The sequence below is a fragment of the Corvus moneduloides genome, chromosome 4 (genome assembly GCF_009650955.1).
Source record: "Corvus moneduloides isolate bCorMon1 chromosome 4, bCorMon1.pri, whole genome shotgun sequence".
Lineage (NCBI taxonomy): Eukaryota > Metazoa > Chordata > Aves > Passeriformes > Corvidae > Corvus > Corvus moneduloides.
The window spans coordinates 22,507,845-22,516,384 of NC_045479.1; the positions used below are offsets into that span (position 1 = coordinate 22,507,845).

An 8,540-nucleotide genomic window follows, 5' to 3' on the forward strand; every position below is an offset into this window, starting at 1 on the left:
CGCCTGCTTATGACATAGAAAACGATGTGAGTGGTTCTGTTCTGGGTCGCAGAGTGAGCAGCAAGAGGTAGGTGAAACCTGTACAGTCCAAAGGACTGTAACTTCTCTGCTAGCTAATTTCTCTGCTTCTTCTGGCCACTTTTGTGGGCTCCTGCATGTGAAGATCACAGCAGAGCAAAAGGAGCAGTTAGAGGCTGCCCGGACTGGGTGCTGGTGGAGGCAAGGGAAGCACAAGACTAGTGGGAGCCGCTGAGAGGGGAAGTCCTGCGTAAAGCATGCCTGGACAATCCCACTTCCCAGTCCTAAACTGGTTCCCAAACTGCTGCCCAGGGCTGTTATGATGGTTGGTGGTGATCACGTTTATTGCAGCAGGACATCAGGAAGAGTCCAAATCCAGGCCTTGCTATCTGGAAGGAACCCTGCTTCAGTGCATTTCAGCCAAATACGTTGACAGATAGCAGAGGTGAGGACTGTAATATGTTAGTGAGAGAAAAAGGGATTGCAGCACTTCTCTGCAGAGCACAAATGGGTTTCTGTTTAAGCCTAAGTTAAATATCGCAGGAATGATGATCTTACAAATGAAACATAACACCCCCAGGGGCTTATTCCTGTATCAGCCACTAATTTACTGTGTGACCTTCAGTAGTTCATTCAAGCTCTCTCTGCCTCCATCACTTTTTTTATCAAACAAGCCCAGTGACAAATGCCTTTCTTGCAGAGGTCTTGTGAGGACTATGCATCTCCACGAGATCCTCACGGGATACATTAAAGGCAAAGTGTTTTCTCAACGAGATCTCATTTAATCTCCTCAGTGATGTAATGTGGCACATTAGCTCTTTGTGCTAAGCCTGGAGCCTCCCACTCAGAGCCCATCCCACCTGCCTCCCACAAAGGCGTGTGTTGCCCTTACGCAGCCTCTTCTCAGCGCACTTCCTTCCTCTCCCCCTGCTTCCTTGGATATCTTTTAAGCCTCCCTAACACCTCCTCCCTTGCCATAGCACTCTGGTCTTCACAGAAGAGCCCTTGCCTTGGCACAATAGGCAGAGCCAATCACTTCCCTTTAAAGGGAGATGTTGCCTCAGCAACCAAAGTTTTAAAGTTGGGCAAAGTTCTGAAAAAAAACTACCAATTGTGATGGGAAATGACACTCAGGAACAAATGTACCACGTTGCCATGGCAGCCTGAATACTTGCACAGAACTTGGTGTTTTGAAAATATAAAAAGACTGTGCTTCAGATGAGTCCAACTAACTTAATGCCTTTGTCAGGTAGCTGCACAATGCCAAGGGTCTGGCATTTGTGTTTTATACCTGGCATGTGAATGACTTCATCACTTCTGAAATGGAAGTAATTTCTGCTCTGAGTCTGACAGATGAGTGTTTGAGACCACAGGTTCTTCTAGGTTGCCTAGCGTGGTATTGATCTGTTAGGGTTATTTCTGTCATTTGAACTCCATCAGGTCTTGGTTGTCTTGGTTTCCACATCTGTGTTTCATCTGTTATTTCATTTGGGGCACTTCTATGTCTCAGTGTCTGGGCTAAAAACAGCAGGTGATTTGTTCAAAAATATGGGTCCTCTTGCTAGTCCCACAGTCTTTCTTTTCAGCTATAAGGTGCATGAGCGGGTTTCAGAGGCCACAGACTTTTTCGTTCAGCTCTTTGAGCTGAACTGAACGTGATTTTTCTTCAGCAGCTGGATGCCTTCTCCTAATTACAGTGAGGAAGAGGAATAATCAGCCTGAAGGTATTCCTGTGCCGGTTGGACAGACTCACTTTGCAAGCCCAAATGTGAACTGAATTCCTCTGAGAGTCTGTAAGACCATCCGGGTCTGGAGTTCATCACCATTTGCCCTAGAAAGGCCTGATTCTTGTTTGGCAACTTCTTGGTGGGGCTTCCTGTGACCTGGGAAGTAAGAGCAGAAGGAGAGTGAGAAATTGAATTTTGGTGATCTGTTGCTATTATTCTTCACTGTCTCAGGCAGCTAGCCAGCCCTCTGGTAAATGCAGTGTTGGTCAGAAAAGGGCTGTGAGATGCAGCAGGGAAAGAGGCACTGGTCCAGTGCTGAGAAGAGTGAATCCCAGATGGTTCATAGAAGGAGGCAGATTCTCAGTATTTAGCTGAGAAATAACCCGGGACCCTGACACCACATTTCATTCCTTGCTGGTGAACCCCTTCTGAAAGCTAAGCATGGGGACAGCTCTCTCAGCTGGCCACAGCAAACATAAGACTTTGGCAAAGTCAGCTCTCCTGTGCTGGCAGAGAAACACCTCAGCTGAGGAGCCACCATACTACGGATGCAGCGAGGCCACAGATGGACCCCCACGTGCCAGCTTGGGCTGACTGCGTGCACAGAGCTCCATGACATGAGGGCTTCCCACCCTAGGCTGGGCACAACTCAGAGATCACGTTCCACCATCATCTGTGACTTTTCTTTGTCCCTCTTCCACTGGAGTGTGTTTCTAGTTGCCCAACCCTTCCTTGCATCATATCATCTGGGGTTCTCTTTCATCATCCTTAGCGTTGTCCCCATTGCCCTGGGTGGTCCAGTGCTGGCTGCTCTTACTTGTAGGCTGTGTGGGAGTGACCTAATTTGGAGAAATTGTGGAAGAACATCAGGAAGCCCACAGGGAAGTGGGGATTTCTGTGCTCCTTGGCAGGAGCTCAAGCCACGTATTCATCCCCTGCAGCTTCTAGGCACTCTTCCCTGGGTCATCTACTCCTCTAGTCCCTGTGTTCGTCTCATCCCAAATGCTCCTCTCCAAGGAGACAGTTTATCTCAAGTGCTTTGGAGAGGGAGTCACTGTTCTTAATTACTTGGCGGTACAGAGGTTTCTGGTCTCTCATTTTCCCTTGACAGTTTTATTATGGAAATATTTTTTACTTTGGGCTCTCTCCTTTGTGTTTTTGTGTGGTGTTTACAATAGGGGCTCTTCAGGGCTTGCTCTCAAGAGACTGGCTTCAGACAAAATGCGCAGCTCTCTCCGGGCAGGCAAGCAGAGAAATGCCAGCTGTTTCGTAAGGATGCTCTCTAGTCAGTGCCAGCTCCCCAGCCTCCAGTCCTACACCTGCCTTTTCTTCTCTTGGCCTCCACAACTGCAGGAGACTCGAGGGATGGGACCAGTCCCATGCCTGGTGACAGGTTCCTCTTTGCAGCCGTGCTCTGCTGTGATATTTGGGACTGCTGGGCTATGAGCTTCATCCCTCATGGAACTCCTCTCTGCCACTCCACCTAATTACTGTTCCTTATCTACTGTTTGTACAGAGCCATGCCAATAGATGGAAAGGCATGGTACATACCCAGCAGATGAAGATGGGATCTGGAAAATAAATGGAAAGAGTGTGAGGTTACTCTAAATATTCACTTCAAATGGATCCCTTGATCTGAGCCTGTTGAGGTCTGTGGCAGTTTTGCTGGAGACTAATGCCACGATTACTTTATAAAGAAATTGTATAAAATCCTTAATCTTCAGTAAATTTGGGTTATTCCAGTTTACTAGACAAGTGCTCAAGCCTACAGCAATCTCATTTAGGAGGTTTATTTTGTGCCATGAGGGCTAAATATATTTCTGAGGCACATACTTTATAGACTTAGACAGAAACCTCTTCTCAGTTTACATAAGAATAAGCACAGAGAAGCATCATTAACCAAAATTAAAGTATTGCCCTGTCTATGATCCTGTCCACCATATTTAGTTATTTTACATGGAATGGGTCTGTCTCCTCTCTGTGTACATGGTACAAGGGTATCACCGTCACCATGTGAGAACAGGGCTTTTAAAGTAGATTGTGTGTACCCCAGCCCAAGCCAGTCAGCCTGCCCCAGCAGTGGAGGCTTTCAGGGAGTGGGATCTGTGTAGTGTTCAGGTAAGGAATGAAGGTCTGTTTCATGTTATGTTAGTATTTTTCACTGGTGGTGTAGTTTCTGTTAGTAGTGATGAGTAAAGTTGAATTGGTGGGAATGAAGCAGAACTGGTTTCCTAGAGAAGTCCCAGTGGATCCGTGGTGGTTGCTTTGCTAATACTTTATTGCTCAGAGTTGACTCACTCTGTCCAGAGGAGGCCTGATCAGCAGTGGCAGAATCTGCCTTGCAGGACAGAGCCTGGTGACGTGGATTCCCAGGATGGTGAAGATGGCCACGTGCCATTACCTCTGACAGTTCCTCACAGGACCTGTCAGGAAGGTTTCTGCAGCGTGGCTCTGTGGTTGCCTGCAGTTTTGGTGCTTGGGGTTTGATATGTGCACAAGTTTTTGTGGGTGTGCACTCATCTGTAAGTTGTAAATTACTGTGCTGCTCAACCAAAAGACACTGTAGCTCCTTCTCAACACCCTCGAGAACTGCTGGCTGAAAACACTACCAGCATAAATAACCAGGGAGACCTGCAATTTCCCACATCCCAAAATAGGAAAATGGCTTCCATTTCTCACCATACTTAATTTATTTTTTTTTTAAAGGGGGCTTGGACTGAATGAATCCCTGCTTTTTGGTCTCAGCAGCTGGCAGAAACCACATGTGTGTACACATGTGCAGAAACAGCCGCAGTGCCAGGGCTGGAACATGGCCCTGCCACCCCCTCTCTGCTGAACTGTAACTGCAGGAATTTGTTATGAACTTGGGGAAAGAGGAGAGAGAAGAATGAGCTGAAGGTCACACAGGATTTTGGTACATGTGTGACAGAGCAGAGAGGGTGGCATCGCTGACAGTGCCAGAAAGAAGGAGAAAGGGCCAATGAGGGAAGAGAGATTAGGTGTTGGTTAGTAGGAGCTTCTCCTGGAAATTTGCTCTCCACCTAAAAGCTATCTGTCCTCCAACAAGGCATGCTGTGACACCCCCAAGGCAGTAGGACTGGATACATCCCAGCTCCTTGCAACCAGGGCAGAGTTGTTCTTGTGCCCCAGGAGAGGCAGGGCTGCACTCTTCCTTCTTGTGTGCATCCCTGGGGGCCTCTAGCTTGGCTGTGAACTGGTCTGGGCTTCACCTTTGACCATTTGCTAACACCCAGTGTGAGATGCAATGGTAGCATGGGTTTTCCAGCAACTTTCCTCAACAGAGCTCTCACCCCTCACACCAGGAAGGCCAGCATCTCTTCTCAGGGCTGGTTTGCAGCCAGCCCCGAGCCTGAAGGCACTGCTGCTTTGAAGAGACAGTGGCAGCACATCTCCCATGTCCAGAGGAAGGTGCAGAAGACAGCAGGAAGAGATGAAAGCATGTTGATTAACACCCAGGACCACCTGAAATCAGAAAGGAGGCGGGAAGCATTATCTCTGAGTATCGAGGCCATCAGGATGGAGCTGGAGTACCTCTGAGTGGAGCAGGCAAGGACAGGTATACAGAAATAAATGACTCACTTAGAAAAAGGTCAGCCACACTCGATTTGCCAGAACCAATTTGTGGTGAGCGTGACACGCAGCAGTGACCACTTTCAGATGATTCGTTTTGAGGCCACTGTGAATCTCCCTTCTTGGAAACCATTGCCCTGAGGGCTTTCAGGCAGACACGTCTCACCCTGAGGAGGGTGCATTTCAGCAGAAATGGGATGGAGGGGGGCACAGGCCGGGGTCTTTATTGGCAGGCAGACCTGCTCAGCAAATGGAAAATTTTAGTGAAATCAAAAAAATTAGGGTTTTTTTTTCAAAACTTCATGTTTGTATTGTTTGCTTTCTCACAGAGAAAAGAAAAATGCTGGGATTTCAGAAGGAAAAAAAAAAATCTTTTTCATTTTCAATACTTACTTTTCTACCAAATCCAAGAGTGGAAATTGGTGAAGATGGCTTCATGAAGATGGCTTGAATGAAGACTCATCCTAGAAGGAATAAAATAGGTAATTTCAGAACACATTAGGGGGAAAGTGAGATGATTTTCCGCAACAGTGTTTTGTCATGCTGTGTCCCATGTCTCTCTCAGTTTGCACAGAGGGTCATTCCATGAGTACCCACTTAGGACACCCTTTGGTAACAACATCCTCTCAGCAGGATTGTCCTGGGACATCTCAGATAACAGAACAAAACATTTCTTCTTCTAAAAACAGCTCCCAGGCGGTCTCTGGGCACTCTCAATCTGATTATTTAAGTGGGGTTTGAGTACAAGATGTGATTTGGTCATTACAAACTCCTGTCCTTAAATAAATTTACATTGGTGTTTCACGAGAATGTTTACTCCTGTTTCCCCGAGTTCGAGACATTAAACAAATGGGTTTTGCTTAATTAAATGCACTCTGCAGGAGTTCTCCCTTAGCTGGGAGATGGGAGATGAGTAAAAGAAACAAACAGGGAAAAATGAGATGTATTTCTTCTGCTCTTGGAACTGCAGATCTGTGTCAGGATCTCCCATTCCACAGTTCTTTTATACATGGGGTTGTTTGGCTTCAGAGTTAAAAATTCATAAAGCAAACCAATTCATTTTAAGTTTCCCATATGGATCTCAAAAAGAACAAGATATTCCTTTGTACTGCAGCACAGTTGGGAGTCTTCCATAATTTCTTTTTTTTTTTTCCCCTGTTTTTTCTTTCCCTGCTCTGGCAGAGTGGGATGTATTTCTGAAGGGTGTTATACCTCTCTTTCCTGAGCAGGACTCCCTGTTCCGTGGCAGAGGACAAGTCCAGTTGAGAGGGGTCAGGACCTTTAGGGACAAGGGTAGTGTACATGCCATACTCATGGAAGAGTGCTCTCCAGAATCCTGGATCCTGAAGGGATGGGAGCCCTCACAACTCCGTAATTTCCAAGGTAGGTTCATGTGATTCATGCCAGTGGGGCTAAGGTGAATGTAAGGTAAAGAAAGATGTGATGGTACGAGCCTGAGATTCTAACTTTCCTTTCCCTTTTCCAGCAGGCAGGATGAGTACAGCATGCAGGGTAAGTCTTAAGGGATGTTGCCTCAGGAGAACCCTTCTGAAAAACAGTAGTTACAGGAATTCCTGAGCCAGGAGATGCTTCTGGGTGACTGTGTTTAATAATCACCAAAGAAGCCAGTTACAGCTACAACACCTCATCAAGAAGTTCCACTGAGCAATAATGAGCATTTTTTGCCAAGATCCAGAGAGCTCTTAGTGCTGTCATTTTAACTACATTTTTATAGTTGACAGTTTTCAAAACACTATAAAATTATACAAAAGTGAACTTAATGCTGTTCTGCCTATGCTGGACTGTGAGCTGGAGCTGAATTTGGTGTTTCATCTCAGCCTCTGTATTGCTAGAGATAAATACTCCCAGCACCCTGATGATGAGCAAAAAAGCCTCACAATCATAAAGGAAATTGAGAAAACAAATAACTCTCAACTCTGTTATTATTTATAAGATGAGAATATTTCCTATTCTTATGAAATAATATGCAAGCTATTTTCATAGAAAACTTCTGCAGAGCATCTCAGTGCTGGATTCTGTGACCAAAAAAGGGTTTCTTGGTGTTTCTGAACTGCTTTTCCTAAATCTAGGTAGCATGTAGGATTTTTCACTGATCTTAGACACTTATTTGGCTCCAGAACACATGGCAAGTCACAGTGTTCTGGAGCCAGATGGTGCTCCTAGAACCTCTCCTGGTGCTGAGCTTCCCCCTTCATGCAAGCAAAGGTTACTGTGGAGCATTCACCTCATGAAAATGTTCCTAGAGTGATGGAAGAGGAAAAAGTTTAAACAGCTGTTGAGAAAAGAGGGTTATGCAGGAGCTAAATATTTCACATAATAAGCAAAACTTAAGAAGTAAGCCAAACATTAGGAATAACCAAACAACAGAAAGAAAAGCAGAAATATTTTGAATCTCATCAGTGCATCCTCATAGAGATGCCCTTTACACAACCTACTGCCATTGGATTTGTTCTCTCCTCACCATTTAAGGAGCTCCTTGCATTTTCTGTGCATCGTTGCAACATTGATCCTAGCATGCAATGAGTAATTGTTGTTTTCTTTTAGTGAAAATCCCCAGCCCCCAGCTTGGTTTCTATAGCCATGTTCTTGTAACCATTCTTGAGAGGGTGCCTGATATTGTTCCACTTATTCATTAATAACATGTGTTGTGGCTTTTTCTGATGTAAACATTAGCCAGGCTTTCATTAAGTTTTTAATAAACTTGTCCACCACCACATACATTAAAATGAAAAATTATCAATGACCCCTTTTGCAAGTCATTAATAATGACACACAATTTGGCCGATGAATCACGAGTTTGCTGTAGATGCTATGTTTGTGTCCATCTCAGTGAAGTCTGTCCCCTTCTCCATGGTAACTGCTCTGCCTCTGACATCACTGGCAAAATAGAGCATGGAGGTTATAAAATCCTGAGGGGGTGTGGGGTGGGGAACAGTAGAGACAGACAGAATGAAAATACAATTCAATAAAGGAAACTTCCTTAACGCTTCAGTCACAGGACAGTGCCCCGTGCATCGATCAGGCAAAAGATGTCTGAAATCTGAGAAATGGGGATATCAGAATTCCAGAGCTGGAGATTTGCATAAGGTTATTGAAACAACTTGGAAAGCAAAACAATCTGTGACTTCTTTTTGGACTGAGTCATGAAGTACTTTATCCATATGACTTTCTTTTTTGGCATCA

General features: G+C 45.3%; 1 long non-coding RNA gene across 1 annotated transcript; it reads left to right on the plus strand.

The window, feature by feature from the left end:
- Positions 1-542: 542 nt before the first annotated feature.
- LOC116443238 lies at positions 543-8,100 on the plus strand. The gene is made up of 4 exons (XR_004239788.1): positions 543-5,322; positions 5,666-5,818; positions 6,566-6,719; positions 6,823-8,100. It is a non-coding gene; the product is annotated as an uncharacterized LOC116443238 (long non-coding RNA).
- The last annotated feature ends 440 nt before the right edge of the window (positions 8,101-8,540 follow it).